General features: G+C 39.0%; 1 protein-coding gene across 1 annotated transcript in view; it reads right to left on the reverse strand.

Annotated features, from left to right (window-relative positions):
- Nucleotides 1–27415, reverse strand: part of AK5 (adenylate kinase 5) — a 261478-nt gene that overhangs the window by 217475 nt on the left and 16588 nt on the right. The window lies entirely within an intron of this gene.

Raw genomic sequence — 27415 nt, forward strand, 5'->3', positions numbered from 1 at the left:
CGACTTGAGCTATTAACACCATTGGGTTTATACTGTAGAAAAGGATGAAGAGTAAAATAATGTGAATCTCTAAGGAGAGGAAGTTCAAAACTCTTCTGTTCTTCCTCATCCACATTTTTTCACTTTTGAGGAGAAAGGTGTGGCTAAGGTTGATCAGAGCAAGACTTTTCATTCAGGTAGGAACATGGTTTCTCTCACATAGAATCCTCTCTTTTATTTCCAAGAGGTTGAGAAGTAGTATGCATTTCTCTTTCTCTCTGCTGCTCATCTTTTTTTTTTGAACTTGCTTCTTTCTAGTGCAGCTAGTGAGACTGGCTGGCTTTAGTTTCCAGGAGACTTGCACTGGGCAGCTCTAAGCCCTGGCACACTTTATAGCTTCCTGGTTCTACTTCCTGTCTTCTTCTCCAATGGCATTCTCTGGATCAACATTTCTGTGACTAAAGTGTGGCAATTTGAGAACTCAGTGGGTGGGGTTAGGGTTGGAGAAGGTGTTCTGACCTGCTTTGGTCCTAGGCTCTGAGCTGCTGATAGCCTAGGTGAAAGGAATTCTTCCTGTGGTTCAGATGGTACTCTTGGGCTCCACTAGGTTTAAAGACAGTTTCACAGCAAAATTATTTACTTTTTTATTTTGGCTGTCAGTTGCTGTCCTGCACATGTTTGATTTAGGGATTATAGTGGAGGGCTAGTAAACTAAGGATAGGCTTGCTTGTTCCCCAAATATCATTTTAATCTCTCATATTTCCAATGATCAGCACAGTATTGTACAGGCTTTGATTTGGAAGAGGAATAAGACAGTTTCTTTGATCTTAAGGAGCTCATAGTTTAGTAGTTGAGATGAAACAATAATTATAATACAATGTGACTAGCACAATGTTTTAAAAAATGTGGGAATAAAGAAGAGGGCCACTTTCATACGGCTATTTTTATAATACTGAATGTTGGCTAACATATTCTCCCTAAGCCTTTTTTTTTCCTAAGACAAATGCTGTTCCAGACTTCCATTACTATTACAATTACGCAAAATTACAGGAATTAAATGAAATCTGTTTCACTGAGGCAAACTCTGATAACAATGTGACGAAAACCCTACAGCCATGTTACAGTAGCTGCTCTTGCATGGGCATCCCTGGAAACTTGTTAGAAATGCAGATTTATGAGTTTTACTCCACTGTACTGAATCAGAAACTCTGGAGACAGACCAACAAAACTACGTTTTAACTTCTGCCTTCTATTAAAAAAGACCTTGTACTATAGACATGAGTGATAGAAACAGTAACTCAATGAAGTTGCAGGGTCTTTAAAAGAAAATAACAACAACAATAAAAATCCAAAATGGATCAATATGATTAGTCCAAGAACAAAAGAAACTAACTGTTTTATTTCACTTTGGGAGAAAGGTAGTATGTGAAACCTTATTTTTATAGTTTGGGCATTTCTCACTGAAGATCTGTATTCTATCCATTTCCATGGCCCTGTGGTGATTTCTTATAGTCCAAATGCATACTACTTCCACTATTTTAGTTAAATAGTTACCTAGGTTACTCAGTTCTTTCATAATTTGGCATATGCCAAATCATACCTGCTGAACAGTGTATATCATTAATGGTTTCAAAGAGATGTTAGTTTAAGAAACGTACATTTCTGTGGTTTGATTTTTACAGTGCAAATCTTCATTTCTATAAAAGAAATTGGGATACATTAAGCTTCCAAGATGTGGGAATTTAATGAAGAGGAAAAATTTAAGGTTTTATTTAATATATACCAGGTTGACAATATGCAAATGAATGTAAACTTATAATGCTGTGTTTTCCAAGATGTCTTTTCCCCAGTATTAATTTGATTATGTAGGCATCTACTTCATTCGTTTATTCAATCATTTAATATTTATTAAGATACTATCGGAGAAGGCAATGGCACCCCACTCCCATTCTCTTGCCTGGAAAATCCCATGGACGGAGGAGCCTGTTGGCTGCAGTCCATGGGGTTGCTGAGAGTTGGACATGAGTCAGTGACTTCACTTTCACTTTTCACTTTCATGCATTGGAGAAGGAAATGGCAACCCACTCCAGTGTTCTTGCCTGGAGAATCCCAGGGACGGGGGAGCCTGGTGGGCTGCCGTCTATGGGGTCGCACAGAGTTGGACACGGCTGAAGCGACTTAGCAGCAGCAGCAGCAGCAGCAGCAAGATACTATCAGTAGCCAGAAACTGAAGTTCTGGAAAGTTAGACCAAGACTATATGGGCTGGCATTGCCTTCCACGCTAAGCAGTTGGGGTTTTATCTTATAAACATGGGAGTAATACATTTTGTTTTGTGCCTTAGAATGAATGCCAATGGTAGGTAGTGAAGGGCGCAGGTTGGCTAGCGAGAGACTGGAGGAAAGCAAATCATCTGCAAGAGCTAATGGACCTGGACTGTCTACCATGAGGTGCCCCTTATGAACAGCAGTCAAATAAAATATAATATAAAACATGATGGTTATTCTTAATATTGTCTTTATAGATGTGCTTGATTTTAATGATCATTTAGGAAATAAGAGTGCCAGTATTAGTGCCAGTATTAGGCAAACAGCCCTGAATAAAAACTTTCTGACATTGGAGGGGAGAGTGGAGTGAAGGCAAACGGTAGAGTGGAGAGAAGGCAGAAATGTATCAGCTGTTTCTGCACCTGTGGGATGAGCTACGCCTGCCTGGTTCATAGTGGTCAGTTGACACATTCTTCATCACTCATGCATGTGACGCAGGACTGATAAGACCACAGGAAACAGTATCTATTAAGAAGCAGTCAAACACTTGTAAGATGATGTTGGATGATGTTGCCAGACCCAGCCAAGCAAGTCACCGTAGAGATGACCATGAAGAATTGGAAGATCTCAGTATATGACTAATGCTCACTTAGCCAACTTCTAAACCAATCCTTGGGCTTCCCTGGTGGCTCAGTGGTAAAGAATCTGCCTGCCAATGCAGGAGACATAAGAGATGTGGGTTTGATCCCTGGGTCAGAAAGATCCCCTAGAGAAGGAAATAGCATCCTACTCCAGTATTCCAGCCTGGAAAATCCCATGTACAGAGGAGTCTGGTGGGGGAGTCCATGAGGTTCAGACATGACTTAGGACTAAAAAAACAACAAACCAGCCCCTTTCTATGCCTTACCTCTTTACAAATATTTAACATTTAAATCCATGATACTGACAACATGAATAACTACCCCTGAGATCCTGTCATTGGTATGTGGGCACAAATCTAATTTGTATTATCCACTACATTCTAAATTCATAGAAGGGAAGAAGGCAGGGAAGGATTCTTAAAAGATCATGTGGTCCAAATCACTATTTGGTTTACTGCAAAGCAATCAGTTAAAAAAAAATAGCTGGAGCTAAATATAGGATATATTTTTGGTTGCAGCAAATGAGAGAAAATATGTTTATTTTATAAAGTAATGACAGTGCAGTTTTTCCCTGACCTACTTATTTTAAACAACTGGATTTTATCCTCTGAGAAATGCTGCATTCATTCAGGGGCTTCCCAGGTGGCTCAGTGGTAAAGAATTCGCAGGCCAGTTCAGGAGAAGCAGGTTTGATTCCTTGGGTCAGGAAGATTCTGTGGAGAAGGAAATGGCACCCCACTCTAGTATTCTTGCCTGGACAATCCCATGGACAGAGGATCCTGGTAGGCTACAGTCCATGGGGTTGCAAAGAATTGGACATGACTGAGCACGCATGGATGCATCCATTCAAAAGAAGTCTTAGAAAAGTGATTTAGAAATTAAGGCAAAAAGCACATTTCCAAATCTTTTAAAAGCATTTCTTGGAGGAAAATGAAATTCAAGGGCATATTAAATGCTAACTGATATGGCAATATAAAGTAGTTAAGAAATTATGTGATACTTCCATTAATACTTCATGTCCAGACTTATAGAGTGGAGAATAGGCTAAAAATTCACCACAGAACGCCTTTATTGAAGATTTCCATTTGGAGTTTAAATGGAAATAATTCTTTTTTCCCTTAAACTTTGGTGTCAGTCAAAAGAAAAAAAAATTGGTATCTTCTTCTCATGTGTAAGTTATCTTGATTTGTGTGACTTGAAAGAATCTAACACTTCAAAAGAAGATGCATGCTGATTATAGTTCTTTCATACTTATCTATGTTGATTGCTTAGCATTTATTTAAATACAAAGGCTGCCTCCTAGGAAATTTAGAAAAGACTGTTGGGTGGGGGGTGATGGGTTTGTTCTTTATTCCTTAGATATTAGATTATCTCTGCTTAGCTTATCTTAGAGTAACTCTTCTCATTCATATTGATAATGATGAAAAATACTTAAACTCAAATTCACAGACAACATTTGAGGCATTAAGTAAGACTCTGACTCTAGTCAGAATTTGAGAATGTATCTTTAGAAGATCTTGTTTTTAAGATTTTCTTGAACATCCTAAGTATGAGAACCACCAGGGAAGATTTCTTCATTTTTTCCAGTCATTCAACCTGTGTTTATTAACTATTTAAATATGTGCCTACAAGTGGTTAAACTAGATTGCTCCTTTCATTCATTTCTTTTTTTAAAAAAATCTTATAAGCAGAGTTCTAACACAACTTGGAAATACATTTATAGATATTCACTTCAACATTTATTGAGCATCTACTATAAGCCAGCTACTGTACTGGATGAAAGAGATGCAAAGTGGGCAAGACACTGTCCTTGGCCACAGGGATCTCCCAGTGAAATGTGGGAGCAACCACATAAAGTATTATTTCAATACAATGAAATTCTGCTATTTGGAATACAGTTCCAAAATGGAAGCCAGGGCAGGGTATGACAGAGGCAAAGAACAGGGCCTGGAGTTGTAACCACTACATGACTGAAAGAGCTGTCTTCTTTCCCCAGAATTTTCAAGGCTCTGCTTTACTTGGAGAAATTGTGTAGGGGGAGGAAACAATGAAAAGTTATTATATTTGCATCTATGTTTGGTAAGCAAAAATGGATCCATGAGAAACCCTGCTGATGAAATCAAATTCTTCTTCTATCACTCACTCATTCACTTAGTCAGATGTTGTTTAGCACTACCAAGCACTAGAAGTATAATAGTTGAATTTTGTGTTAATAGTGTTGCTCATAATCTGGCCTCCAGCTCTATATTCCTCTGATGTAACAGAATGTGATGAACTCAAGGTTTATTTTAGAAGTTGATGGCTTGGTAGCCGTGGTCACATGGAGAGATTACCCAGGGAAATGACTGGCACTACATGTGAAATCAGGAGTCTTTCTGACAACCAGGAGCAGTCTCTGTGGGTTCCCCAGCCCATCCCTCGCTCCTTTAAGAACAATTCCACTTCCTCGAGGTGGGTAAAGGTTTTGGTTTTTCCCTATAAAGATCTAATACATGGCTTGGTAGATTCAGTGTTCTAGAACATCGGGAATGGGAATTCAAAGTATTATAATCTCCAGTCTGCACACTACAGATATGGGCCATCTGGAGGCTCTCTATCTGGAATGGGCAGAGGGTCATCATTGCTAATGGTCACAGCACTCTGCCCTCAGCTTCAACATCTTTCTCAATGTTATAGGCCAGGGAGTCATTACCATTTGAATATAGTACACCAGATGAACTATTTCTGTCACTATTGACTTATATACATTAGTGAGGTGGTTCCATAAGCTACACATAAAAACTAGTTTCAATCTCATTCAACAGTCATAATGTGTAACACACACACACAGTCATACAATTAACTGGACTTTTAATGCTAAGTAGTGGCAGAGAGAAGGTTTTTCAAAAATTAAAATCAAGGAAGGGTTTTTTCCTCCCAAATTGTTGATTTCCATTTTTAATGTTTTCCTCCATGGTTTCAACAGGCTAATCGTTAACTTACTTTTTCATTAGTAAATGAGTAATTTTCCAAGGTTCTCAAGACAGCAGCTATTGTAACAATGGGTCTTTTCAAATTGTTCTGGTGCCACTGAGTTGAAACCAGACTTTTGAGTCTTTTTTGGGCACAGAGGCAGCTGCCTTCATCCTGGCCTTTCTGCTCTAACAGGGAGCCAGAGCACTGAAATATAGTAACTCTTAACAGGATATTTTTAGATTATTCATTTAGTGCTTTGAAATGTATGAGCAATTTGGGGAGAAGCAAAGCTGAGCTGGAAACTCTTTCCAAATATTTCTCTCCTTCCTTTGTGTCTATCTATGTATTTATCTGTCATCTATCCATCCCTCTGTATGTATACACATACATACATATGGATACATCTTTTCTTTTAGTTACTCAGTCATGTCTGACTCTTTGCAACCCTACGGACTGCAACCCACCAGGCTCCTCTGTTCATGGAATTCTCCAGGCAAGAATACTGGAGTGGATAGCCATTCCCTTCTTCAGAGGATCTTCCTGACCCAGGGATTGAACCCAAGTCTCCTGCACTGCAGGTGGATCGGAGCCACCAGGGGAGCTATACACATGTGTACATACACAATGCTAAAATAATAATATATATTAGAATAATATACAGTAGAAGAGTATATATTAGAATTCATAGTTGGGTGAATTTTCAGAATTCACATTACACAATTACACATTATGACTTATTATTTAATTTTAATAGAAGCAAAAAACTGTGGATAGGAAAAGGTCCACCAGAGACTTTAAAACTATTATCCATTTTATTATCACTTACTCATTTACTCATTCAGTAACTATTGAGTGTTCAATGTGTACAAAGATAATATTAAAGAATTTCTAAAAATTTCTAGACAAGGAGAATCAATGGTTGGCTCTAATAACTTGCTTTAATGCTTAACAGTTAGTACTTTTACAGAGTTTTTCCTCATATGGAAAAAAAAGAGGCTTTCCTCGTATGTAATTCAAAATTATTCTCTTAAACACACCACATTTACTCGGCAGAGAAGAACCAGAAAATAGGCTATTTATAAGACTTAGATATGTTTTAAAAACAGTTATGAGGAAATGACTATGAAGACAAACAATGATTTTGAAATAAACATGACGGAACTAGTGAAACTAAATGTGCTTTCTCCTTCAAAATAGATCCTTTGGGAAATTACAAAGTCATTTTAATGTGTTGTCCACTGATCAAAACATCTTTGGGACTGCCTTTTGGATCTAAGTCCAAAAAGGTTCTTTTGGGGAGTAAAACCCGGTCCTTTGAGACTAGGCTTGACCTTTTTACTTGCTCAGGGAGACAGTATGGTTGAATGGGAAGAACACTGGACACAGGAGTGTGGGTTGATCATTCTAGCTTAGGCGTTGCTCCGATTTTCACATTAACTAGATCTGTGAAATATAGTCAGTCACTTAACCTCTTTGAGCCTCAATTTTCTCATTTACTAATTGGGATCAGTAGCTACCAAGTTCTATGGTTCAAAGATTTTTAAAAGGCTTTTAAAAAAAATGCTAAGAATTTCCATGTAGGAAAAGCTATACCTTCACTGCCAGTTGATTGAAAGTGCTTATTTTGCCTACTTTTTTCTATGGAATGACTCAGCGACCCCTTAGAAGTGGGGACCACCATTTATGATATGCAGGATAAAGAAGCCTCTAAAACTGTACTCCTATGAACCTATGTACCCATAGAGCATATTATTTAAAGCATGAATGGGGAGATTTTTCTTTTTGGCTATGATTGATACACACACACACACACACACACACACACACACAAGAAAACTGAATCAAGTGTTACTGACCACATTAGAAAATTAGTCACTACCACTTTTTTGATGTAAACATGTGAATTATTCTCTCTCTTATCCACTTTTACACATTAGTATCAATGACTATATATTTGAATAGAGATATTCTTCCAAGTCAATTTTAAATGAGGAACCATCATGGGAAGTTAAACAAGAAGCCAAAGGTGGCTTGCCCCATTTTTATAATACATAAAAATTTGCTGCTAATACACAGAACTGCAGATGATCTGTACATTGACCTTGTATTCTGTGATCTTGCTAAATTTATTAGTTTTAATAGTTATTGCACAGAATCCTTAGGATTTTCTCTGTAAATAATCATGTCGTACACAAAGACAAATTTACTTATTCTTTTCTTATATTTATGCTTAAATTTATTTATCTTGTATTAGTTATTATTACAGCCTCCAGTACAAAGTTTAATAGAAGTGGTAAGAATAGATCTCTCTGCAGTTCCCAATTTTAGGGAGAAAGTATTCAATATTTCATCATTAAGTATGGTATTAGCTATTGGTTTTTTCATAGATGCCTCTTACCATATTAAAAGAGTTCCTCCTTTCTATTCCCAATTTGCTGTGTTTTTTTTCCATGAACCAATGTGGAATGTTGTCAAAGGATTTGTCTGCCATTGTGGCCAAAGAACATACTCTATAAGATTTCACTGGAGAAGGGTATGGCAACCCACTCCAGTATTCTTGCCTGGAGAATCCCATGGACAAAGGAGCCTGGTGGGTGCAGTCCACAGGGTTGCAAAGAGTCAGACATGACTCAAGCGACTGAGCATGCACGTATAAGATTTCAGGCTTTTAAAATTTAAGGCTGTGTATGGCCTTGTGTTGGAGAAGGCAATGGCACCCACTCCAGTACTCTTGCCTGGAAAATCCCACGGATGGAAGAGCCTGGTAGGCTGCAGTCCATGGGGTTGCTAAGAGTCGGATACGACTGAGCGACTTCACTTTCACTTTTCACTTTCATGCATTGGAGAAGGAAATGGCAACCCACTCCAGTGTTCTTGCCTGGAGAATCCCAGGGACGGTGGAGCCTGGTGGGCTGCCAGCTGTGGGGTCGCACAGAGTCGGACACGACTGAGGCGACTTAGCAGCAGCAGCAGCAGCACGGCCTTGTGTTTGGTTTATCTTCATGAAGGTCCTTTCTGCACTTGGAAACAGTCTACTGTGCAGTTGCTGGATATTGTGTACCAGTCATGTTTACTGTTCCTCAGATCTTCTAGGACTTTATTGATGCTTCATCTTGTTTTTATGTGAAATAAGGAGAAAAGATTGTTAAAATTGCTATGAATGTGGATTTGTCTGTTTCTCTCCTTATTTCTGTCAATTGTTTGATTCACATATTTTGAAACAATTTTTATTAGATATATACATGTTACAATTTTCTCGTCTTTTTTATGAATTGCCCTTCTGTCACCATGAAGTTCCTCTCCATTTCTGTTAATAGTTTCTGTCTTAGAGTCTACTTTACCTAATACCAATAAAGTCATTCTGGTTTTCTTATATTTAGTATTTTCAGGGCATACTTTTTCTGTCCTTTATGTTCAACCCATCTGTGCCTTATTTTTTAAAAGCCACCATTTTAAAAACAAACGTATATTTGTGTTAGTCACTCAGTCATGTCTGGTTCTTTGCAACCCCATGAACTGTAGCCTGCCAGGCTCCTTTGTCCATGGAATTCTCCAGGCAAGACTAATGGAGTAGGTTGCCATGCCCTTCTCCAGTAGACCTTCCTGACCCAGGGATTGAAACCTGGTCTCCCACATTGCAGGCAGATTTTTACCATCTGAGCCCCCAGGGAAGCCCAAACTATGTTTGTTTCTACCCAAATAATGAAAATCCCAGTTGAATCTTCCTGCAAAAGGTAGGAGTCCTTCTGTAGTGTAAACAACAACCCTGTTTATTCATCCTAGAATCTCAGCTTCTCTAACATTATTTTCTTATAACATGGGGCACATTTGTGCACATATTTACTCTACATAGAATGTAATGTGCTTAGAGTAAGTGAGGCTAAACTGGTAGGATCTGAGAGTGGTATTGTGGGCTTCCAAAATATATGATGGCCAGCTTAATTTGAATTTATATTTTTGGTAATTACTGAGGAGACTTAAATTATAACTGCATCTGCATTTTCTCAAGGAACTGCCCTTTTCTATTAAAGAGATTAAGGGAATTGGGCCTGGAAATTAAGGAAACACAGGAGTTTATGCTTGAATGAATCACTGTGCAAAAAATACAAAACGTTAACACTGGGAAAGTCTTTTATCACTTATCCTTATCAAGCATTCTGGGGAACTAAAACCACTGTGTGCTGGCGTAAAAAAATGAAGATATAGTTACAGAACAATGACTATATGCAATAGTCCATTGCAGGGAAGGTGATAAAAAGTAGATGTAAGACTCTCCATAAATTTGAAGTTGTACAGTATTTTTTTCTTCTCCCTCTCTTGCCCCACTTTCTGCCATTCTCTCACCAGCTCTGGCCTGGCTGGTTGACTTTCTGGAGTGAATCAATGGGTTCTGTTGTTGTGTGGCTTCTGGTTGGTTTTGAGCTGTGGTCAACTACAGCAGGAGACCAGAGGAAGGGAGAGGAGGAAATTCTGGATATCTATACCCTTACTTCTAGTCCTCTGAGGTCATCAAAGGCTGGCTACCCCTTTCTACTAAAGGCCAAGATTTCTGTAACAAAGCCTTCTTTATGTATCTTTTTTTTGGGGGGGGGGGAGCGTGATTCAAGGAACTTATTCCTCATACCACACTGTAAGCCTCAAGATGGTAACTGATGCACTTTGACCAACCTTGGAATACTGAACTATCTTGTGTAGTTTCTTTGTGTTCTATGCACACCTTTTCAATATTTCTTTTATTAAAAACTACTGTTTAGCCTGTTTGAATGTTCTATATCTTTCCTGTTGGAATCTGACACAGAAATCTAATGAACTAACAGTTATTAATTTAAGGTACTATAAGTTCTATACAAATATGACAGTAAAATATTTTGCTCAATAAGATGAGAGAAGAGAGAAACTTTAAGATTTGGGATCCTAAGGGAAGGGTGGAATTTGACAAACAGTAAAAAAAATGATTATCAGGGAAAGACAGATAATGAGGGAACAAGGGCAAAATGTGTTCCAGAGATGGTAAGACAAGGCAGGTTCGGCTCAGATCACATGGCCCTGGGCAGCGATTTCACAGAGACACAAGAACCTTAGGACACTAATGTTGAGAACACAGCTTATGTGAAATTCCTCTCATTGTAAGGAAATTCTCTTCCCTCAAGAAAGCAAGTGTGAGGACTAGTGAAGATGACATTATTGGGATACTGTGGGTATGCTCTAAATTCAGAACTTCAGTATTATTAGCAACAGCCGGCTTGCTCCATAACTATGGCAACATGCTATGGCTGAGAACCTTTGCTGTGTGCTATTAAACACTAAATCAATTTGTATTTTAGTGTGCTTAACAATCAGCTCTGCTAAAGATTTTTAACTTGTTAATTTGCAGATTCTTGGGTTCCACCCACGAGAAATTCTAATTCAGTAATTCTGTGAAGTGACTTGAACAATGCACTTTTTTTTTTTTTTTTGACAAAGCACATACCTGATTCTGATACAAACCATACAGGGAGAAACAAGTTTGTGGACAATAACTGCCATTAAAGGGTTTCATCCAGAAGAGTGAAATGATGACAGTGGTCATTTAGAAATATTAATCTGGCCACAGGACACAGGACAAACTGGATGCAGAGAAAATAAGGACAAGAAAGGTGGGAAAGAGAAGACAATAGATGGAAGTGAGCACAAAGCATGAGAAGACCAGAAAGAAAGGAAATGAAGGGAAGGGACAGAATGAGCAAAGTGAAGAATGACCAGGGATTTATTTACTGTCATGGTAAGTGGTTCAACACATGCCAACAAGTTTGTTTTGACATTCTCTTTTCAAAAAAATGTTGTTGTTTAGTTGCTAAGTCGTATCCAATTCTTTTGTGACTCTGTGGACCGAAGCCTGCCAGGCTCTTCTGTTCATGGGATTTCCCAGGCAAGAATACTGGAGTGGGTTGCCATTTCCTTCTCCAGGGGATCTTCCCAACCCAGGGACTGAACCAACGTCTCCAGCATTGGCAGTCGGATTCTTTACCATTGTGCCACCTCGGAAGCCCAGTAAAAAAAAAAAATAGTGGGTTCTAATTTCCTGCTTCTTGAATATGGGCCAGTTTTAATGATTCATTTCTAAAAAATAGAAAGTGATAGATGTGAGGCATGACTTTTGAAGCCAGGTTAAAAAAAGTGACACGGCTTCCTCTGGCTCTCCTGGGTGACATGTCTTTGGAACCCTGAGCTGCTGTGAAGTCCAGTCACCCTGAGACCTCCATGTGATGGAATACAAAAAGATGCTTGAGGAACTCCTTCTGTTCCAGACCCCAGTTATCTGAGTCCTCTTCCCAACCCAAGTATCAGACACATTAGTAAAGAACTCCAACTACCATTTAAATGCAACGACCCAAGAGATTTTGAGTCAAAAGCAACCAGCTGAGCAGTTTTTGATTTCCTGATCCATAGAAAGCATGCAAAATTATAAATGTTGTTGGTTTAAGCCGCTAAGTATTGGGTGATTTGTTATGCAGAACAGCACCTAATTTACACAGCAAAGTCAATGATGACACTTATTTTCTCTTCATATGAAATTTGGAAATTGTCTTTTTACTTTAAGGAAATTATAAAAATCTCACCAGCCTTTTAACTTTAATGGTCTTTTGTAGTCACAGTGCATTGCAATAAAAATAAGTGATAATCACCAAGTTATATATTCTCAATTTCAAAACCTAATTATTAAATAATTATAAGCAAGCTTCAAGTCATTAGTTCCAGGGGGAAAACATCCACATTTCCTTAAATATTTTGCATAAGAGTGCTAATGCTTAGAAAGAAAAAAATTGTGTAATTAAAATTAAATCACTCCCCTTTGGAAGCAAATCAAATTTGTCTCCCTTAGGAATAGCAAATCAAATTATGAGTCTGTCAGATCAATTCACTATGCAAGTAGGATGACAGCCTTCTGAGGATTGATTTTTCTTTTATCTTTAAGCATTTAAAAAAATATATTTATCTAGTTGAGAATTTCTCATATATCCAAACTCACTCAAACTCAGTCTATTTTTAGACTCCTTTTAAATGGCAAAGGTGAAGCTAAATTACAGATCCTAGAGGAAATCACAACTAGAAAAAGAATAAAATTTTAAACTGTCGTGTGTACCTGCTCCAGCAGGTCTCACCCTCTTTTATCCCACAGTGCATGATAAATGGAATTCACAAGAACAGTGGCTGTTCCTGGGCCATGACTGACCCTTGGAAGCATAATTCCTGCAGTCCTTTTTCTCTCACTCAAGAAGCCTGAAGGAATGCAAATTAGTAAGACTGACGTTATTATAAGGATAATCTTGGGTCATTCAGTTCAGTTCAGTTCAGTTCAGTTGCTCAGTCGTGTTCGACTCTTTGCAACCCCATGAATCATAGCATGCCAGGCCTCCCTGTCCATCACCAACTCCTGGAGTTCACCCAAACTCATGTCCATTGAGTCAGTGATGCCATTCAGCCATCTCATCCTCTGTCGTGCCCTTCTCCTTCTGCCCCCAATCCCTCCCAGCATCAGAGTCTTTTCCAATGAGCCAACTCTTTGCATGAGGTGGCCAAAGTACTGGAGTTTCAGCTTTAGCATCAGTCCTTCCAATGAACACCCAGGACTGATCTCCTTCAGAATGGACTGGTTGGATCTCCTTGCAGTCCAAGGGAGTCTCAAGAGTCTTCTCCAACACCACAGTTCAAAAGCATCAATTCTTTGGCGCTCAGTTTTCTTCACAGTCCAACTCTCGCATCCATACATGACCACTGGAAAAACCATAGCCTTGACTAGACGGACCTTTGTTGGCAAAGCAATGTCTCTGCTTTTGAATATGCTATCTAGGTTGGTCATAACTTTCCTTCCAAGGAGTAAGCATCTTTTAATTTCATGGCTGCAATCATCATCTGCAGTAAATTATAGTCACATTGGGTCATCAATTTATTTAAAATATTCCCAAGCAATGGTGAAAGGTATGGTGTTTTGAGGGTGATTTAAAGTCCCCTCCACATTACTTGACCACTCTACTACAACCCAAGTGAAAACGCTTCAGTGTCTGTTTTTACTAAGTATCAGCACTTTAAATGCTCTTCCCAGATGGTGCTAGTGGTAAAGAACCCACCTACCAATGCATGAGACATAAGAGATGCAAATTCGATCCCTGGGTCAGGAAGATCCCCTGGAGGAGGGCATGACAACCCACTCCAGTATATCTGCCTGGAGAATCCCATGGACAGAGGAGCCTGGCGGGCTACAGTTCATGGTCTCGCAAAGAGTTGGACATGACTGAAGTGACTTAGCATGCGGTACTTTAATTATGAACATCACACTTAAAAACAAACCATGGTGAACTGTTACTTTAAACAAGAGTTTGAATTTGCATTAAAGAAGCCATTACTTCAGTTATTCTGCTAATGATCTCTGATGAAGCAGACATACTTCATCCCCTAGTCTCTGATTTCTCAAGCAGGATGTAAGCATCCCAGAAGATGGCTCAAGATGATGAACTGGAGTGCAGGAAGAAAGATTAGATAATCAGTTTAAACTGATTGTTTAAATTTGAAAAGTGGGAGAAATTAAGCTTCATAAATATTTAATATATAGACTGACAGTGTGGCTCCCACTATGTTAGATAGCCATATGTTGCCTATGGAGGGACTATATGTCTTTGTGAGGTCCGCGCGTGTGTGTGTGTGAGACAAAACAACAATTAAAAGCAGCCACAACTGAGATGAGGGAAAAACCATGCGGAGGATCATGGCACTATGAGGTACAGACGCCAGTGCCTTCTAAGGGCCAGGATGGTGATGCAGAGGCAAGCTACCCGCTGGGGTGAGAGTCGGGGACTGCTGTGGACTGAGAAGTGCCCACACTGTCTTGTGCCAGCAGAGCTACCTAGATATAGGAATATGGACTGGGAGCTACAAACCTCCAAGTTTTCAGACAAGCTAGAAGCATGCTTTTCAATATGCAGGGTTCCAATTTTAGAATTTGATACACTTAAAAAAAATTGTGTGAAGCCCTTGATTCAGCCTGAGCGCTTCCGGTTTGTGGTCTCAAGTTGACAGAAAGCTAATGGTTTTGAATATCTGTATCCCCTCCCTAGGAATCTTAACTCTGACTTCACTTGCTGGTGGCTTTGGGCAAGTTACTTAACTTGTCTGAACTTCAGGTTCCTTACCTTCCATAACACTAATATTTATTTTCCAACCAATAAACATCTAATGGAACTTGATATACTAAAGGCATGTGCTAACTTAGCAGGGCAGGGATGGGGGTCATGGGGTGACAGTGTGAGAAAGGAAGAATGGAAAGAAGTTTACAGCATACATGAGACAAAGAAAGGAGCAGACTCCTGTCTGTGGTGAGAGACAGACACAGATATACATACAAAAGCAAAGACTAATTCCATAAAGATCAATTGAACACTAAGAAGAACTGGTTAGAAAAAAGGTAGCACGTTCATAATAGTAGCAAAATTAGGAACAAAGCAAACAAAAAATGTATAAGCCTTTTCTATGGAAAACTATAAAACTTTACTTATTGAAGAACATAAAACAAGACTTGAATGAATAGAGTGATAGATGAGAAAATAGTTCTCCAAACATTAGCCTCTATATGATATAATCTATGTTGAAATTCAAATAAAAATCTCTACAGTTTTTAACGAGGCTGACCAGCTGATTCTAAAATCCATAAAGAAGAATAAATGGATAAGTGTAGCCAACTTAGAACAGAAGAGGGATCTGTCCTTCAAGCATGAGAGTATAATTTAGAGTTCCTATAACTGAACCGAAGTCTCCTGTGCTGCAGGCAGATTCTTTACCATATGAGCCACAGGGGAATCTCCAACTGAAATCGTGATATTGATGCAGCAATACCTTAACAGACAAAACAAATGAGGAGAGAAGCCATGTAGCAGACCCAAGTCTATACAGGAAGAAATCATTTCAGTAAGAGAAAGATGCGCTAGTCAACACATGGTTTTTGGAACACTGGATACATTTTTCATTTTCATTTAAAACATAAAATAAAATTTTATCTCTACTCACACTATATGCAACAATTAATGCAGATAGAATAAATACTTGGACCTTCTAAACAAAACTAAAAATAGCAAGAAAAATATAGAATATTTTTGAGACTATAGGGAATGCTTTCTTAAGATCTAAATGCAAAAGCCAAAAGGAAAATAATAACAAATTAACTATATTAAAATGTAAAACTTCCACAGGGCAAAAGATAGGACATGATTCTGTATATTTTTAAATCATGATTCAGAAAAAGTGGAGGAAAATATGCTCAAGATATATAACAAAGAATTAGTGTCATGAAACTCCAAATCACTAGTTAAAAGCTCAAGTAATCCAAAGGACCAAGGTCAGTCATGTTTAGACAATTCTAAAAAGAGGAGATGAGTAAGGCCAATAAATACAGTTTTTCAGATTTTCCAGTTCTCTAGTGGTTGGGAGAATACAAATTAAAACAGCAATATAGAAACATTTCTAATGTATCAACTAACCTAAAATAAAATTTGAAGCTAAGTATTGGTGAGATCAAAGAAATAGGAAAGAGGTAATCATAAATTTATATAATCAAATTTTAATACTATATTAACAAAAATTAAAATATAGATTTAAAGCCATACACACACACACACACACAAACTTCCCTCTGCCCTAGAAAGCCCATTTCTAGAACTATTCCTGAGAGATCTTTTTGAGATATGCAGAGGAAAATGTTTGTAAGAATGTGATCAGTGCTCTCGGTAACAGCAGTAATTATAAAAGCAACCCAAAGTTCCACTACTAAAATATGATATATTTATAGAATATAACATCATGAAACAGTTATAAGAATGAGCTTGATCTATATGTACCAAAACAGATCTCAAAAACAGAATGCATGAGGAAAAACAGCAAGTTATACGATGATATAAATAGCACTGGGGAAACTGTAGGAGCAGGTTACTGCAAGAATAGAAAGCAGTCCAGCGTGCTGTGGAAAGTGCATGTACGTACATAAAATTGGAGAATTAGCTCGGGCCAGTGAGTTGAATATATTGTTAATTATTATCATTAAAAAAATAGATTTAGTGTAAACGGTCCACCTTCATTTTCAATAATAGAACCACATAATTCTTGGTTTCAGCTTTACTGTGTGTTAATGAATCCTCAGTATAGAAATCAAGCTTTTTTTCTCCCCACTCCTAGCTCATGGAATATGAAATTCTATAACCTTTAAAAACCACCTTCCTTTGGTTCTGACTGTGGACTCTAAACTGTCTATTGAAATCTTGGCTATGCAGTGAGTTTGGTTGGTGATGAAAAGATCTGAGATTTCCCATTCCTGCCTATCTTGATTCCTTTCCCCTCTCCAGTCTGTTATCTCTTTCCAACAATCAGGCCAAAGGAGCAGAATTTTCTCAAATTGGAAGGAACTACCATAAAATGCAAGGAGAACCTGGGCTACACTATGGCGACAAGGAGAGTCTCCATTTCCTGCTTCAAAAGGCAGGTCTGAGAGCTGGGAGAGGGCAATGTGCGCTGAGGAGGAAGAGCAGGAAGGAAAGATGGGGCAATATATGTCATTTGTGATGGAAAGTGCTGGTTGTCTCAAACCTGTTTTCCCTGCTTCCATAGTAACAGCTCTGAAGCCAGGCCCATGACTGACCATGTGACTCCATGTCCCAACCTTCCGTACAGTTAGGATGTAGCCATGTGATCTAAGTTCTCATCAATGGGCTGTGCGAAGTGGTGGTGTGCTGCCTTGGGGTCTGAGACATAAGCAGTTGAACATGTACCTTCTCCACTCTATTCCCTCTTTCAACCATTTGGAAGTAACCGTGGCAGCGATCTAGTGACCTAGCTTTCACCGCACAGTTGTCAACCATGTCCCAGTGCAGTAGTTAAAAAAGCATGTTCTTGAGACCCCTGGGGATTGCTGAGGCCCTTTTAGGGGAGAATACAGGTCAAAACTATTCTCATACTAATGCTGAGAAACCTTGTTCCTTTTTACTTTCATTCTCCAACAAATGTACGGGAGTTTCCCAGGGGCTACAGGAAGTGTGTTATCATAGCAGTGGGACTGCAAAAGCAGACATAAGAACCCAGCTCTCTTTTATCAAGCTACAATTTTAAGAGATTTAAAAAAATGGAAAGAAATGCTTCTCATATCACTATTTTTTTTAGTTTTGGAAAATATGATTATTTTTCACAAAAATGTGTTATCTCTGTTAACCTGAGTGGATTTACTGTTATTTTTAAATGACTTAATAGTTAAAGATTTCAGTTTTAATTTATCATATGCTAAATATCAACAGATATAATCCATGTAAATGAAAGCTTTTTGAATTCATTAATAATTTATAAAAGTGTTAAAGGGTCTTAACCAAACCAAAACAAATGAAAAAATGAGAACCACTGCTTTAGGGGCTAGAGGAGTAATAACTTGGAAAAAATCTGCATTTGTAAATGAATGTGAAGAATAAAACTGTGAATGAATGATGACCCTCTTTCATGGAAAGGCTGTCACATACAAGAGAAATAAGGTTCTATTATGCCATTGTGTCTTTTAATTATAACAAATATGGAAATAGTAACATAAGTAGGACACTACTATATCAAAAACTAAAATATATGGCATTGGTTTTCTTGGTCAGTAAAGATGCAGATATTTTAGACTGGAAGCTGATGACTCTTGTGATGCCATTGCAAAATAATTGGAGTCACTATTGTGATAACTTCGAAGGCAGACCACGTTCCTATGGAGCCCACAGCTAGAGAAGAAAACGCTAAAAAGAGCTAGAATGTTAGTGTGTGTTCACTGTTTTTTGTTGTGTTTCACAATATATAAATAGAAATAGATAAGCCTAAGAAAGTACTGACTGTATAGAGCTTCTCCATCTTTGGCTGCAAAGAATATAATCAGATTTTGGTATTGACCATCTGGTGATATCCATGTGTAGAACTGTCTCTTGTGCTGTTGGAAGAGGGTATTTGCTATGACCAGTCAGCAAAAACAAGACCAGGAGCTGACTGTGGCTCAAATCATGAGCTCGTTATTGAAAATCTCAGGCTTAAATTGAAGAAAGTAGGGAAAACCACTAGACCATTCAGGTATGACCTAAATCAAATGCCTTATGATTATACAGTGGAAGTGACAAATAGATTCAAGGGATGAGATCTGATAGATACAGTGCTTGAAGAACTATGGACGGAGGTTTATAACACTGTACAGGAGGCGGTGATCAAAATCATCCACAAGAATGCAAAAAGGCAAAATGGTTGTCTGAGAAGGCCTTACAAATAGCTGAGAAAAGAAGAGAAGTGAAAGGGAAAGGAGGAAATGAAAGAGCTATCCATCTGAATTCAGAGTTCCAAAGAACAGCAAAGAGAGATAAGAAAGCCTTCCCAAGTGATCAGTGTAAAGAAATAGAGGAAACCAGTAGAATGGGAAAGAAAATTAGAGATACCAAGGGAACATTTCATGCAAAGATGGGCACAGTAAAGGGCAGAAACGGTGTGGACCTAACAGAAGCAGAAGATATCAAGAAGAGGTGGCAAGAATACACAAGAAGAACTATAAAAAAAGATCTTAATGACCCAGATAACCATGATGGTTTGATCACCCACCTACAGCCAGACATCCTGGAATGCAAAGTCAAGTGGGCCTTAGGAAGCATCACTATGAACAAAGCTAGTGGAGGTGATGGAATTCCAATTGAGCTATTTCAAATCCTGAAAGATGATGCTGTGGAAGTGCTGAGCTCAATATGCCAGCAAAATTGGAAAACTCAGCAGGGGCCACAGGACTAGAAAAGGTCAGTTTTCATCCCAATCCCAAAGAAAGGCAATGCCGAAGAATGTTCACACTATTGCACCATAGAACTCATTTCACATGCTAGCTAAATAATGCTGAAAATTCTTCAAGTTAGGCTTCAACAGTACTTAAATTGAGAACTTCCAGAAGTTCAAGCTGGGTTTAAAAAAGGCAGAGGAATCAGAGATGAAATTGACAACATCTGTTGGATCAGAGAAAAAACAAGAGAAAAACATCAACTTCTGCTTCACTGACTATATTAAAGCCTTTGACTATGTGGGTCACAACAAACTGTGGAAAATTCTTCAAGAGACTGAAATATCAGACCACCTTATCTGCCTCCTGAGAAATCTATATGCAGGTCAAGAAGAACACTTAGAACAAGACATGGAACATCAGACTGGTTCCAGATTGGGAAAGGAGTATGTTTGGCTGTACACTGTCACCTGGTTTATTTAACTTTTATGCAGAATACAGCAAATGAAATGCTGGGCTGGATGAAGTACAAGCTGGAATCAAGATTGCAGGGAGAAATATCAATAACCTCAGACATGCAGATGACGCCACCCTATGGCAGAAAGTGAAGAAGAACTAAACAGCCTCTTGATGAAAGTGAAAGAGGAGAATTTAAAAGCTGGTTTAAGATTAGTTGTTTGTCAGTTGCTTCATTTGCTATTATTTTCTCCCATTCCAAAAGCTGTCTTTTCACCTTGCTTATAGTTTCCTTTGTTGTGCAGAAGTTTTTAATTTTAATTAGATCTCATTTGTTTACTTTTGCTTTTATTTCCAGTATTCTGGGAGGTGGGTCATAGAGGATCTTGCTGTGATTTATGTCGGAGAGTGTTTTGCCTATTTCTCCTCTAGGAGTGTTTTATAGTTTCTGGTCTTACGTTTAGATCTTTAATCCATTTTCAGTTTATTTTTGTGTATGGTGTTAGAAAGTGTTCTAGTTTCATTCTTCTACAAGTGGTTGACCAGTTTTCCCACCACCACTTGTTAAAGAGATTGTCTTTAATCCATTGTATATTCTTGCATCCTTTGTCAAAGATAAGGTGTCCATAAGTGTGTGGATTTATCTCTGGGCTTTCTATTTTGTTCCATTGATCTATATTTCTGTCTTTGTGCCAGTACCATACTGTCTTGATGACTGTGGCTTTGTAGTAGAGCCTGAAGTCAGGCAGGTTGATTCCTCCAGTTCCATTCTTCTTTCTCAAGATTGCTTTGGCTATTTGAGGTTTTTTCTATTTTCATACAAATTGTGAAATTATTTGTTCTAGCTCTGGGTAGTATACTCATTTTCATATTGATTCTTCTGATCCATGAACATGGTATATTTCTCCATCTATTAGTGTCCTCTTTGATTTCTTTCACCAGTGTTTTATAGTTTTCTATATATAGGTCTTTAGTTTCTTTAGGTAAATATATTCCTAAGTATTTTATTCTTTTCATTGCAATAGTGAATGGAATTGTTTTCCAATTCCAGAAAAATAAATGACCCAATGAAAAAATGGGCCAAAGAACTAAATAAACATTTCTCCAAAGAAGACATACAGATGGCTAACAAACACATGAAAAGATGCTCAACATCACTCATTATCAGAGAAATGCAAATCAAAACCACAATGAAGTACCATTTCACACCAGTCAGAATGGCTGCGATCCAAAAGTCTACAAAAAATAAATGCTGGAGAGGGTGTGGAGAAAAGGGAACCCTCTTACACTGTGGGTGGGAATGCAAACTAGTACAGCCACTATGGAGAACAGTGTGGAGATTCCTTAAAAAATTGCAAATAGAACTGCCTTATGACCCAGCAATCCCACTGCTGGGCATACACACCGAGGAAACCAGAATTGAAAGAGACACGTGTACCCCAATGTTCATTGCAGCACTGTTTATAATAGCCAGGACATGGAAGCAACCTAGATGTCCATCAGCAGATGAATGGGTAAGAAAGCTGTGGTACATATACACAATGGAGTATTACTCAGCCATTAAAAAGAATACATTTGAATCAGTTCTAATGAGGTGGATGAAACTGGAGCCGATTATACAGAGTGAAGTAAGCCAGAAAGAAAAACACCAATACAGTATACTAACACATATATATGGAATTTAGAAAGATGGTAAGGATAACCCCGTATGTGAGACAGCAAAAGAGACACAGATGTATAGAACAGTCTTTTGGATTCTGAGGGAGAGGGAGAGGGAGAGGGTGGGATGATTTGGGAGAATGGCACTGAAACATGTATAATATCATACAAGAAACGAATCGCCAGTTTAGGTTCGATGCAGGATACAGGATGCTTGGGGCTGGTGCACTGGGATGACCCAGAGGGATGGTATGGGGAGGGAGGTGGGAGGGGGCTTCAGGATTGGGAACACATGTACACCCGTGGCAGATTCATGTTGATGTATGGCAAAACCAATACAGTATTGTAAAGTAAAATAAAGTAAAAAAAAAAAAAAGCTGGTTTAAAACTTGCCATTCAAAAAATGAAGATCATGGCATCTGGTCCCATCTTTTCATGGCAAATAGATGGGGAAACAATGGAAACAATGAGAGACTTTATTTTCTTGGGTTCCAGAATCACTGCAGATGGTGACTGTAGCCATGAAATTAAAAGACACTTGCTCCTTGGAAGAAAAGCTATGAGAAAGCATATTAAAAGCATATTAAAAAACAGAGACAATACTTTGCCAACAAAGGTCTGTCTAGTCAAAGCTATGGTTTTTCCAGTAGTCATGTATGGATGTGAGAGTTGGACCATAAAAAAAACTGAGTGCCAAAGAATTGATGCTTTTGAATCGTGGTATTGGAGAAGGCAACGGAGAGTTGTCTGAGATTCCCTTGGACAATAAGGAGATCAAACCAGTCAATTCTAAAGGAAATCAATCTGAATATTCATTGGAAGGACTGATGCTGAAGCTCCAATACTTTGACCACCTAATGTAAAGAATGACTGATTGGAAAAGAGTCTGACGCTGGGAAATATTGTAGGCAGTAGGAGAAGGGGATGACAGAGGATGAGATGGTTGGATGGCCTCACCGACTCGATGGACATGAGGTTGAGCAAGCTCCAGGAGTTAGTGATGGACAGGGAAGCCTGGTGTGTTGCAGTCCATGGGGTCACAAAGAGTTGGACACAACTGAGTGACTGAACTTACTGAAGAAAGTACTGACCAATTTGCAAGCAGAAAAAGAGAAAAGAAAGCATCCAGTAATTTAAGACCTCACAGATTGAAAAAGGCAACTGCTTCTATACCACTAGACAACAGGAGACATGGCTATTGTTGCTAAAGGACTCCCAATAACAACGACCTCCTTCCAAAAATAGGGACCCACCCCTGAGGCAAAACAGAGACTGAGGATGTTACCTTCCTGCCCAAGCCTGTTGCTGTATATGGCCTCAAGTAACTACCATCAAAATGAGAAAACAAACAAAGCAACTTAAAATCTACATCCAGAATAAAACTTTGAATGTAGTTACAGGTACATGGAACTACCTACAAGCAAAAAGGGCAGAAACCTATCAAATTTTGGAGAAAATGGTTTTTACCAAAGCAACTATCAGCCTAGTCAAAAGGAGTTGTGTATTTTTCACACTTAAAGTAGCTCCTAAAGAGGGCATAGTCTCCAATAAATTATTTTGATGTGACCAAGCATAAAACAGACAGTTTCTCGGAGGGCCAGGGGCCTCAGAAGAGAACAGGCAAAGAGTTACTCCCTGAGAGAGAACACAGACTTACTGACGAGACAGCCCAAGAAATAACTCCACCCTCAAGGCAAGGACCCTTAGCAATCCGGGCCTCAAAGGATTTATTTGCTGTGGTTCAGGGACTACTGTTTACATTGTCCAACCCCCCTTTCCTGACTAGGAGCCTTTATTTCACTTCTTCTGGTCTTGCTCTCCCACTGTTTATTGCTGGCAGGGAGGTTAGATAATTTGATGTTTACAGGTGACCATGATGAAGAGTCCAATCTGGATGGAATGGAGAGAACTTAATATCAAGTAGATTCTTGACTTTTGGACTAGATGATGGGGATCTGGGCTATTTTCTTTGGGGAGTGAGTGAGTACATTCTGTGTGGGAAGAAGGGAGCATGCAGACATTTGGATGGTTGGAAGGGCAAACTTGCAAAGAAGCTGATAATCAGTTCTTAAACCCTTCCACAGTCATAGAACTGGACTACATTTCCTGTAATTGCCTTGCAATTACAACACATCTAAATTCTCAGCAACATCATGTGAACAGAAGTGATGGATACCACTTCCCAAATCAGACTCTTCAGACCTTCACGTTCCCTTCTCCTTACATGCCAGCTGGAACCCATATGCGATGGCACCCCTGCTTTGACCATACAGATGATGAAATGTCCTAGGAGGTGGCAGAACAACAACTTGGCGCAAACCTAAATGATCCCAAGGAGAAAAGCTGTTCAGCCAATCTGGACTGTTTTCATTGACATTATTCTCTATAAGAAAAAAACCAAAATACACTTCTTTGATCACTTAAGTGTTAGGTTTTTTTGTTACAATGGTCTTACCATCACTAGAATATATAGTTGATGTCAGAAATCCATCTCTTCTTATGCTCTGGACTTGTGAGGAAGTCTTAGGGGAAACTACTTGCGTGTGTGTTTATTCATGCTCACACGTGCAGTAAAAAAAAGCTAGTTAAAAATAAACTTTGAGGAGTATGATAAAATAAAAATATATATTTAGTGTTTGTCCCTGACTCCCAGCCCAGAGTTTCTAAAACACTTGGAATTTCCTGAGTAATAGCAGTGTCTTTTGTTGTTCATAATTAGCACCTTCTGACTACACTTGAGACTAGGCTAATGAGGTGACTCAGGGCGGGGCCCTAGATAGCATTACGATGGTGGCTGGTTGGCAGAAATACCTAACATGGGACGAGAAGGTGGAACTCTCAGCCCCACTCCCCAGTCTCTGGGAACAGGAAGGGATTTGAGACCACCTTATAAAAACTCTCCAGCAATGACATGTGGGGAGCTCTCATCTTTGTGAACACACGCGTGTGCCAGAAGGGTCACGCTCCCACAGCAAGGTCTCCACCGCCAACCCCATGCATCGCCTTACACGTCTCTTCCGTTTGGCTCTTCCTGTGTTGCATTCTTTGTAATAAACTGGTCAATGTAAGTAACGCATTCTCCTTATTGCTGTGAGTCAGTCTAGTGAATTACCAAACTTGAAGAGGATGTTGTAGAAATCTCCAAATTTACACTTGGGTGGACAGAATTTAGGTGCCCCTCAGACTTTTGAATGATGTCTGAAGTGGCAGCAAGTCACGTGGGACTGAGCCTTAACCTGTAGGGTCTGCATTGACTCTGGGTATTTAGTGTCAGAGTTGAATTCAATTCTTGGACATCTAGTTGGTGTCAGAGGATTGGAGAATTGGTGTAGAAACTCGCCACACATTTGGTGTCAGACATGGTACCAGAAAAAAAAACACCCCAGGAGATTAAGCCTACATAGAGTGTGGAGTGATAAGGGCTGACTCTAACATTTGCTGTACCTAAACACTGCAGTTTTGCCTCTGTCTCTCTGAACTCCTGCAGGTCGGCAACAGCAGCACCAACCTCAGGCACCACTGGACTGCCAGCAAGGGGCAAGAACCTGTACAGTGCCAACCTAAGAAAGTGTTACGTTGGACTTTTCTAGCCTCAGAAGTGTGGTTGAGAACAGTATATGCACTGCTTATTCTATAGATTTCAGAACATATTATGGAACTTGGCAACACGTGTCCCCAAACTGATACTGTGACCTTTCACCTGCTGTTGTGAATGGTCACCACTCATGCCCAGGCTATAGAAGACATAGCTGTTGGAGAGTCATGCATTTCTGCCCCTTCCCCACCACCTGCCCTGCTGCAAGCAATACTGGGAAGAATTTCAGGATTCTGCCATAGGTTTCTGTGCCTGAACTAGGCCCAAGCTGGGGATAGCTTAGTGTTAATGTTAGTGTTAGTTGCTCAGTCGTGCCTGACTCTTTGCCACCCCTTGGACTGCAGTCTACCAGGTTCCAGTGTCCATGATATTTTCCAGGCAAGGATACTGGAGTGGGTTGCCATTTCTTTCTCCAGGGGATCTTCCCAATTCAGGGATCGAACCCAGGTCTCTTGCACTACATATGGTAAACTGAATGAGAAGCTGAAGTTTTGATTTACATTGGGCTGAGCCTTTTTTTTTTAATTAAATTTTTTTTCTGGCTTTATTGAGATATAATTGTGGATAGGGTTTTTTAATACCTGAAAATGAAACAATCAGTTACTATTTTAAAGTGAGCAGGAAAACTATAGGATCTGCCTGTTTAGGATCATGTAGAGGATCCAGGGAAGAAGCAAGAGACACATAGCATATTTGAAAGGCAATAGACAAAGCAAATCATGTAGTTTTCTGCTTGCACTTGCCAAGTGCATTTTATTCAACGTGTAATGTGGACCAGGTTTGGGTGTGAACTCCTGCCTACTTGGCTATCATGCTTCCACCATAACCATGAATCAATGGAATGGCTGATGAGGTCCCAGTTTTCAACAGCAATATCATTTGATAGCAATAGCAACAGCAAAAATTTGATTTTTATTAAAGTTTTTCTCTCTTCAAGGCCAGAGCAATTAGAACTAAACCCTTAAGCTCACTAAGCATCAGAGATTCTGGAGGGAGAAATATGATCAGGAGAGAAAAATATTCCAGCACAATACACATCCCCAAAACAGTTAATGTGAGTATTCAAAGGTGGGCTTCCCAGGGAGCTCAGTGGTAAAGATTCCACCTGCCAATGCAAGAGACGCAGGAGACAGAGGTTGGGAAGATGCCCTGGAGAAAGGAATGGCAACCCACTCCAGTATTCTTGCCTGAGAAATCCCATGGACAGAGGGGCATGGTGGGCTACAGTCCATGGAGTCACAAAGAGTCAGACTGAGTAACTGAGCGCACGCGCACACACACACACATATTCAAAGGCAGATTTCACAAAGCTATCTTCTGGCCTTGAAACTGTCTAACTCCAGACTTCTTTTATATGAGACATAAATTGACAACTTATTTCACTCAGTCCTCTTTGATATAATATCTGTCATATATTAAAAGCTTCTCTAAATAAGCAAAAGATAAACAACTTTGTAGAAAAATAGGCAAAGGAAAGCAGGTATTCACACAAGGAAGAAATATAAATGGTCAATAAGTATCTGAAAATATACTTAACCTCAGTAATAACTAAAGAAATGTTAATATAAAAATAAAACACTGTTTTTACTTATCAGGGTGGCAAAATTTTTAAATATAAATTATATCTGGTTGGAAAGGGTCTTGGGAAATATACTGTTATTCAACATCAATGGGACTATAACTTGGAAAAGTCTTTTTGGAGGACAGTTGGGAAATAGCTATGAAAACTAAAACTGCATTTGTATATGAGCACGGACACATATCAACGCTTGGGTGTGTCAAAGTGCAATGTATAGAAAATGGCTTGGAAGGATACATAATAAGCTTAATGCTATTTCTATTTCTCAGGAGAGGACAGACAGTGAATGAAAGAAGAGTATTAATGTAAATTCGCTTTTTACACCAAGACGTAAAATTTGCTATGTTTGAGAGTTAGTCAGTTGTGTCTGACTCTTTGAGACCCCTATGGATTGTAGCCCACCAGGAGCTACTGTCCATGGAATTCTCAGGCAAAAATACTGGACTGGGTAGTCATTCCCTTCTCCAGGGGGTCTTCTTGACACAGGGGTCAAACCCAGGTCT

This window comes from Oryx dammah, unplaced genomic scaffold (assembly GCF_014754425.2).
Source record: "Oryx dammah isolate SB20612 unplaced genomic scaffold, SCBI_Odam_1.1 HiC_scaffold_28, whole genome shotgun sequence".
NCBI lineage: Eukaryota > Metazoa > Chordata > Mammalia > Artiodactyla > Bovidae > Oryx > Oryx dammah.